A 7,843-nucleotide genomic window follows, 5' to 3' on the forward strand; every position below is an offset into this window, starting at 1 on the left:
TTCCAGTTAGTGACAATGTTTTCCAATTTTGTGGTTCAAACTGACCTTGTAGTCCAGTGCTTATCCTACAGTGCCACACCAGGACTCCATGGGTGACCCTGCTGATATCTAAAAAAACTGGTAACAAAGCTTCCAGTAATATACAAGCCACCACAGTATGGCAAAATGACAGATGAGTGGTTGCCATAAAGATTTCAGCTTTGGAAATTCTTTGGGGTAGTTCTGCTCTGCTTTAAAAGGTTGTTATGAGTTGGAATCAACACAAAGGCAATCCTTTTTGTTGTTGTTAATCTTAACTGGGGCGTTAACAGGTGATGCTGTAAGCTAATAATACACTAGATTGCAATATTGGTTGATGGCTCAAACTCACCAGCTGCTCCTCGGAAACCCTTTACGGGGTCACTATGAGTCGGAACTGACTCAGTGGCATCTAACAACAGCACCACAATAGCCTTTGTTGTTGTTGTTGTTAAGTGCCATCAAGTCGGTTCCGACCCATAGCGACCCTGTACAGGGTTTCCAAGGGTGTAAATCTTTACGGGAGTAGAAAGCCTCATCTTTCTCCCGCGGAGCGGCTGGTAGTTTCAAACCACTGACCTTAAGGTTCGCAGCCCGATTCGTAACCACTACTCTACCAGAGCTCCTTATAATAGCCTTTACTGGAGCCAATTACCAAGTTTCCGCCCATGGAATCACTGCTGAGTTTGAACTACCATCCTTTTGGTTAACAGTCAAGCATTGAACCACCAGGGCTCCTTTAACATTAGACAATTGGGCATAAATCTAACAAAATAGATACAAGATTTGGATGTTGAACACTGTATGAGGAAGCTACAAAAAGTTCGTGGAAAAATTTCATTATCTTTCAATTACATATTTCCACAAACTTTTTGAAGCCTCTTCCTGTTGTATTGATGAAAGAAAAATTTTAGAAGACCTAATGGACAGTGCCCTGGTTGTGCTGTAGGATAATCACTGGACTGCTAACTGCAAGGTTCACAGTTTAAACCCACCAGCTGCTCTGCAGGAGAAAGATGAGGTTTTCTGCTCCCATAAAGATTTACAACCTCGGAAACCCTATACAGGGTTGGTATGAGTCAAAGTCAATTCAATGTGTTTTATTTGTTTTTTAATGGAAAGATATACATACCAATTAGAAGAGTCAATATTATTAAACTTTTCATTTTTTTTCTTTCAGATTAACAAACAGATTCTAAAGTTTATATGGGAAAGCAAAGATCTAGAATAGCCTGAAAAAGTTTGAAAAAAGTGAGCCAAGTTTGAGAGATTATGATACCAGATTTCAAGAATTAATATAAAGCTATAGTAACTGAGACATAACAGAAACTCTGGTAGCAGACCCAAACATAGTCAGTTGATTTTGACAAAGGTACAAATAGTCTTTCTAACAAATGATGTTGCCATAATTACGCAAATGTTATGCAAAAAAAATGAACCTACACCTAGCCTTGCTACTCAAATAAATATTAACTCAAAATAGAGCATAGTTCTAAATGTAAAACATGAAAATATAAAACTTGTAATACATGAAAGAAAAATTTTAAAATGAACTTCATTAAAATCAAGACTTTCTGATTTTCAAATGTTAAGGGAAACAGGACTTGGAAAAATAATTGCGCGCTGGGATGGCGATGGGCTGTGCCATCAGGCCAGGTGGTGCAGCGGAGCGTCCGAGGCCATGGCTTCATGGGCCGTGCTGTCACCCAGCATTATGGAGTACTTTGAGGGTGAGGATTTCTACAACTGCAGCTATTGCAAGAACTGGTCAGGCAGTCGCTCCAAAGGCATGTGGGTACATTCCCTGACGGTACAAAATTATCAAGATCTTACAAACCGACGATGGTGACGAACTGGGAAATGTGTGTCTAAACCCGTCATGAATCAAACTTGCTGTCCATTAGTGTAAAATAAGGTGCCAAACTTTGCAGTTCCACCATCAAAGTCTTATAAGTTCTGAGAAAAAAAGAAATTTCTGTCTAAAGGGGAAATCCTGAAAGGAAGTCATAAGGATGAACTCATTGATTCCACAGTGGAGGAAACTGTTGGGGTGATTTTGCATTAATAAATAAACTGGACATACAGTGTGACCTTACAGTACTGAGTGATGACCTCAAAGACAGCTTAGAGAATGAAGAGAAGAAGAAAGGAAACAATGCAAAGAAAGAATCCAATGATTTAGTCCCAGCATGTAGAAGAGAAGTTGGGCTTTGGCGAACCATCTCATTTGGTTAAAGTTCAGACCATTCCAAAGCCAGGCATAGGAGCCAACTTGAGTAAGCTTCCATGTCAAAAAGCAAAGAAAATCTGGAAAGAAAGGAAAAGGTCATGTAACAGAACTCAGTTGGGGGACTAGTGGGGCTCCAGGCTCAAGGAGAATCAGCATCTGATCCTAACAAGACTAAATACAAGTAGCCCAAGTCACTGGAAGATTTAATTTTTGAGCCTTTACCAACATGTCTCTTTCAGAGTTCAAGTCATCTTCAGCCAGTTATTTTCTGTATATGTCAAGTACCATACAACAGGATTCACCAGATGAATGTGGGAAGACTGAGTCCACAGGATTCCTTTGCAGCTCATCTATGGAGGCCGAGAATTCCTTGGACCAGAGTGTGGTTATGCTGCCTTCTACCAGCAGTACTGGCTTGATGGGAAGCTCACAGCTGTGGGGGTGATCAATATCCGTCCGTATTGTGTGTCATCTGTGTATTTGTACTATGATCCTGACTGTTCTTTTCTGTTCCTAACATCTACTCTGCACTGCAAGAAGTTGCATTTATTGGACTACTAGTTCATGAGAAGCAGCTCTGGTAGCGTAGTGGTTACGAATTGGGCTGCAAACCGCAAGGTCAGCAGTTTGAAACTACCAGCAGTTCTGCGAGAGAAAGATGAGGCGTTCTGCTCCTGTAAAGATTTACAGCCTTGGAAACCCTGTGTAGGGTCACTATGAGTCGGAACCGACTCCACGGCACATAACAACAAAGTTCATGAGAAAAACGTTTCAACTCAGCTACTATTATATGGGTTTCTATATTCATTCATGTCCCAAAATGAGATATAAGGTCAGTCCGAACATCCTTCTGACTTGTGTCCTGAGACATACGAGTCCCCATTGAGCAGTGCCTGCATTCGCTAAAAAACTCCAAATACTGCTGTTTCAACCAGGACTCTGAAGCAGAGAATGAAGACCTACACTTGCTGCAGATGTTCCACAAGAAGTCCATCATGCCTTATAGTGTGTATAAGAACTGTCTTGTAGTATGCCAGCCTGGTGGGGCAGTGCTGCTCTGAGAGGGTGTTGCTGTTCAGAAACTGACAGATGCACAGGACCACACTGCCATCCTACAACCCCTGAAAGTTTTTATTTTCACTGAGATATGTTTTGTTTAACAGATTTGGTTACAATGTATTTATGAGACTCTTGTGGTTATTAAGATTTCCAAAACACCTTGCTGCCTGGCCTCCTAATTGAAGTTGATCATTTTGGGGGTTCATTTTATGAGCAAGATGTGTTCAACTCTTTTGTTATGAATATTTTGGATAGTAAAATGAGGAAGTCAGTGTATGTCATTTAAATCGCAATTGTACTTTATAAAAAAAACTGTCAGGTTCTATTGAGATGGTACTGACTCATAGCAATCCTGTGTACAACACAACGAAACACTGCCTGCCCTGGGCCAGCCTCACAATTGTGAGCCAGCTACAACTGAGTCCATTGCTGCTGCCACTGTACTACTCCATCTCACTGGCGGTCTTCCTCTTTTTCTCTGACCTTCCACTTTACCAGACATGATATCCTTCTCCAGTAACTGGGCCCTCCTAACAATATGTCCGAAGTGTGAGACATAAAGTCTGGTCATCCTGGCTTCCAAGGAGCACTTTGGCTGTACTTTTTCCAACACATGTTTGTTGGTTCTTTTGGCAGTCTGTGATACTTAACAATAATTTTTCTCCCACACCATAACTCAGATACATCAATTCTTCTACGGTCTTCTTTATTAAGCATCCAACTTTGGCATGTATATGAGATTATTGAAAAAACCATGACTTTGGACCTTAGACCTCAAACTGACATCTTTGCTCTTCAACACATAAGAGGTCTTGTGCAGTACATTTTCCTAATGCAGTATGTCATTTGGTTTATTGACTGCTTCCATGAGTGTTGATGGTTAATCCAAGCAAAATGACGTCTTAGACAATGTCTGTCTTTTCTCCATTTATATGGATGTTTTTTATTGGTTCAGAGGTGAGGATTTTTGTTTCCTTTACATTGAGATGCAATACATACTGAAGACTGTGGTCTTTAATCTTCATCAGTATTTTAAGGTTGTATCATCTGCATATCGCAGATTGGTAATGAGTCTTCCTCCAATCCTGACGCTACATTTTTCATATAATCCAGTTTTTTGGATTATTTGTTCAGCATACAGATTGAATAAATAATGGTGACAGACTACAACCCTGGTGCACACCTTTCCTAATTTAAAAGGTGTTTCCTTGTTCTGTTTGAACAACTGCCTCTTGGTCTATGTACAGATTCCTCATGAGCACAATTAAGTGTTCTGTAATACTTGTACTTCTCCATGTTGTCCATAGCTTGTTATCATCTACACAATAGGAAGCATTTGCATAGTCAATAAAGCACAGGTAAACATATTTCTGGTATTCTCTGCTTTCAGCCAAGATCCATCGGACATCAGTAATGACATCCCTTGTTCGACGTCCTCTTCTGAATCCAGCTTAAACCTCTGGAAGTTCTTTGTCAGTATATGTTTGCAGCTGCTTTGGCATTATCTTTAGTAAAACTTTACTTGCATGGTATATCAATGGTATTGTCTGATTATTTCTGCATTCCTTTGGGTCACCTCTCTTTGGAATGGACATAAATACAGATCTTTTCCAGTCAGTTGGCCAGGTAGTTGTCTTCCAAACTTCTTGGCATAGATGTGTGAATGCCTCTAGTGTTGCATCAGTTTGTTTTGAATTTCACTTTGTATTCCATCAATTCCTGGTGCCTTGTTCTTTGCCAATGCACCTTGGACTCCTTTATTCAGGATCATTGTCTCTTGATCATATGCTACCTCTTGAAATGGCTGAACACAGACCATTTCTTTTTGGTACAGTGACTCTGCGTATTCCTTCCATCTTCTTTTGATGCTTTCTGCATCATTCAGTATTTTGCTCATAGAATCCTTCAATACCACAAGTCGAGGCTGGAATTTTTAATTAGAGAAATAAAAATAAACATTCCTCAGGCCCATTTAAGACATTAGCGTGTGTGAAAAAACTTTCTGGGAAGAAGGCTGAAAGTCTATTTTATTACCTAAAAAATGGAAGACAGCTAAACTGTGGTATTATTCAGTGTTCAATATCACTGTTTAGTATCATGTAGCTTAATAGAGATCTTGAAAAAATACAACAGTCACTGACTTTATTTCAATTCTGAGATTTTTATTATCTTATTTAAAAACTATAACCTGAGCATTTTCCTTTATATTCTAAAAGATACTAATCTCAGATAATTATATTAATCAGTTGCTTAAAATTAGGTAATTATCTAAGGAGCTCTGGTAGCATAGTGGTTACGAATCGGGCTGCGAACCTTAAGGTCAGCGGTTCGAAACTACCAGCTGCTCCGCGGGATAAAGATCAGGCTTTCTACTCCCGTAAGGATTTACACCCTCAGAAACCCTGTACAGGGTCGCTATGGGTCAAAATTGACTCGACGGCACTTAACAACAACAACATTGCTACTATGTGTGTTTTCAAAATGGCTTTTGATTTTTTTTTTAACCTATCTTGCAATTATCAGCGGTGTGTGTTTCCTTAACATACCAGACCCTATGATGCAAATAAACTATCTCAGATGTGTTAAAATATATTTGTGGATCAAACTTAAATGATTCATATCCAGAATTTATGAAGTTCTCTCAAATCAGAGAGGCATATGGATGACATGATACCCTTTGAGTGGGTATGTAACATAGTACCACAGCTTTGGAAAAGTGTGGCCTTTTCTTATAAACAGAGTAAGCAGAAGAGCCACCCCAAGAAAAACAAAAACATGGTCACACATAAACGTGTACATGAATGTTTATGCAACTTTATTCATCACCAAAAACTGGAAAGAATACGAGTTTTGACTGATGAAAGAAAAAGGAAATACAGATAGTCACAACACAGATGAATCCTAAATGCACTCTAAGTGGAAGAAGCTAGACTAGAACTACATACTAATCACTGTAGTACCACCTTCAGACATTCTGTAAAGGACAATACATACTACAAAGGTGAGAAAGAAACCTACCAGTGGTTGCCCTAGGTGTTTGCCACAACTCGTAGTTTTACACACCAAAGAGTGAACTGTATATAAATTTTAAAACAAAATGTTAAAGCATCAGTGACACATTATGGTAACAGCAATGGAACTGTGGCATTTTTTTTTTTAAATACTGTACATGCAAGCAGCCAAGTTGAGAGGATGAAACTGCTCTATTTTAGGAAGGTAATTTCATTAGTTCCTCCTTCACAGCATCATACTTCCTCTCCTTTCTTTTGTTGTTCCTCCTTAAACGCTAGACTTCCTAGAATGGGAGTATTCCAACAATTAAGATTAAAAAAAATAATAACTCCCGGGATTCTAGAAAAGTTCTATTTTTAGTAGGCTAATGTTTATAAATCTTGTTTTATTAAATTTTTGATTCAATGGTTATGTCAATTTTTAAATTGTAACCTGGTAACATTACGGTAATGAAATTTTCTGGTGCTGAATTGTACTTGCTTTCCTGTGAAAGTTTTACTGGATCATAATGCATTATATACCACTGTTTCACTATTTAGGATTCTTGAATCTATATTCTCTTGCCTAATGTCCCTGATTTTATACTTCTCACAACCTATAGTTGAGAATCGTGGTATGGCACTGCAGCTTAATTCGCTGGACTGCAAAGTCGATTTGATCTGCAAGGTCAGCGGGTCAAGCTTAGCAGCTGCCTCTTGTAAACCCTATACAGGGATGCTGAGGGTTGGAACTGACTCGACTGCACTTTAACAACCAACTATAGTTAGTCTGTTGCTGTTTCATGGATGTTGACAGAGAAGAAACTTCTGAGTCACACAAATGGCTTTGCTGCTCACAGTATAATAAGCAGCACAAGAATTATCTATAGCAGTTTCCCTGATTCCCAAATCCCACAGGAGGGCTGTGGTAAGATGCTGCACATGTAGCAGATGAGGACCACAGACCTTAAGGAACCTACCCTATCCTTCAAAGTTGTTCATCAACAGTTCAGAATGTTAGGACCTTACAGTCTTGATATATCCAGCAAAGGGGTGCAGGAACTTCTAGCGCCCAATGCAGACTTATTCTCCCAACAAGGTTTTGGTGTCAAGGTTTTTACCCTAAAGTCTATGAACACAATGAGCTTTCTCTTTCTTCCTCATCCCAGAAACTATTTGACATTTGAGAGACATAAGTGTTCCTTGCAGGTTTGGTAAAGTTCACTATAACTTGGCCTGTGCCTCGGCAGTGTAAATGGAAGATTTTAATGTGGTGATTACGTTTTTAAAAATAGTCATTGGTTTTCTATTTTTTCTAGTGTGAACATTTATACTTCAGAAAAGTTGCATTAACTTCTCAATTATATAGGATGTTTTATGATTTTTTGATTCTGCTTGATTTTCCAATCAAGATACTATTTGTGATTTTCTGTTTCTAATCAATCTTTTTCACTCCCTTTCGAAATACCAACTTTTAGCCATATTCTACAGCACCTGCATTTTCCTCTTAATCAATTCCCTTGCATTTCCCCTCTCCCCACTAATG

At 39.0% G+C, this 7,843-nt stretch overlaps 1 pseudogene; it reads left to right on the forward strand.

The window, feature by feature from the left end:
* Positions 1 to 1,699: 1,699 nt before the first annotated feature.
* LOC102812835 lies at positions 1,700 to 3,334 on the forward strand (annotated as a pseudogene).
* Positions 3,335 to 7,843: the final 4,509 nt, after the last annotated feature.

The sequence above is a fragment of the Chrysochloris asiatica genome, unplaced genomic scaffold (genome assembly GCF_000296735.1).
Source record: "Chrysochloris asiatica unplaced genomic scaffold, ChrAsi1.0 scaffold00015, whole genome shotgun sequence".
Lineage (NCBI taxonomy): Eukaryota > Metazoa > Chordata > Mammalia > Afrosoricida > Chrysochloridae > Chrysochloris > Chrysochloris asiatica.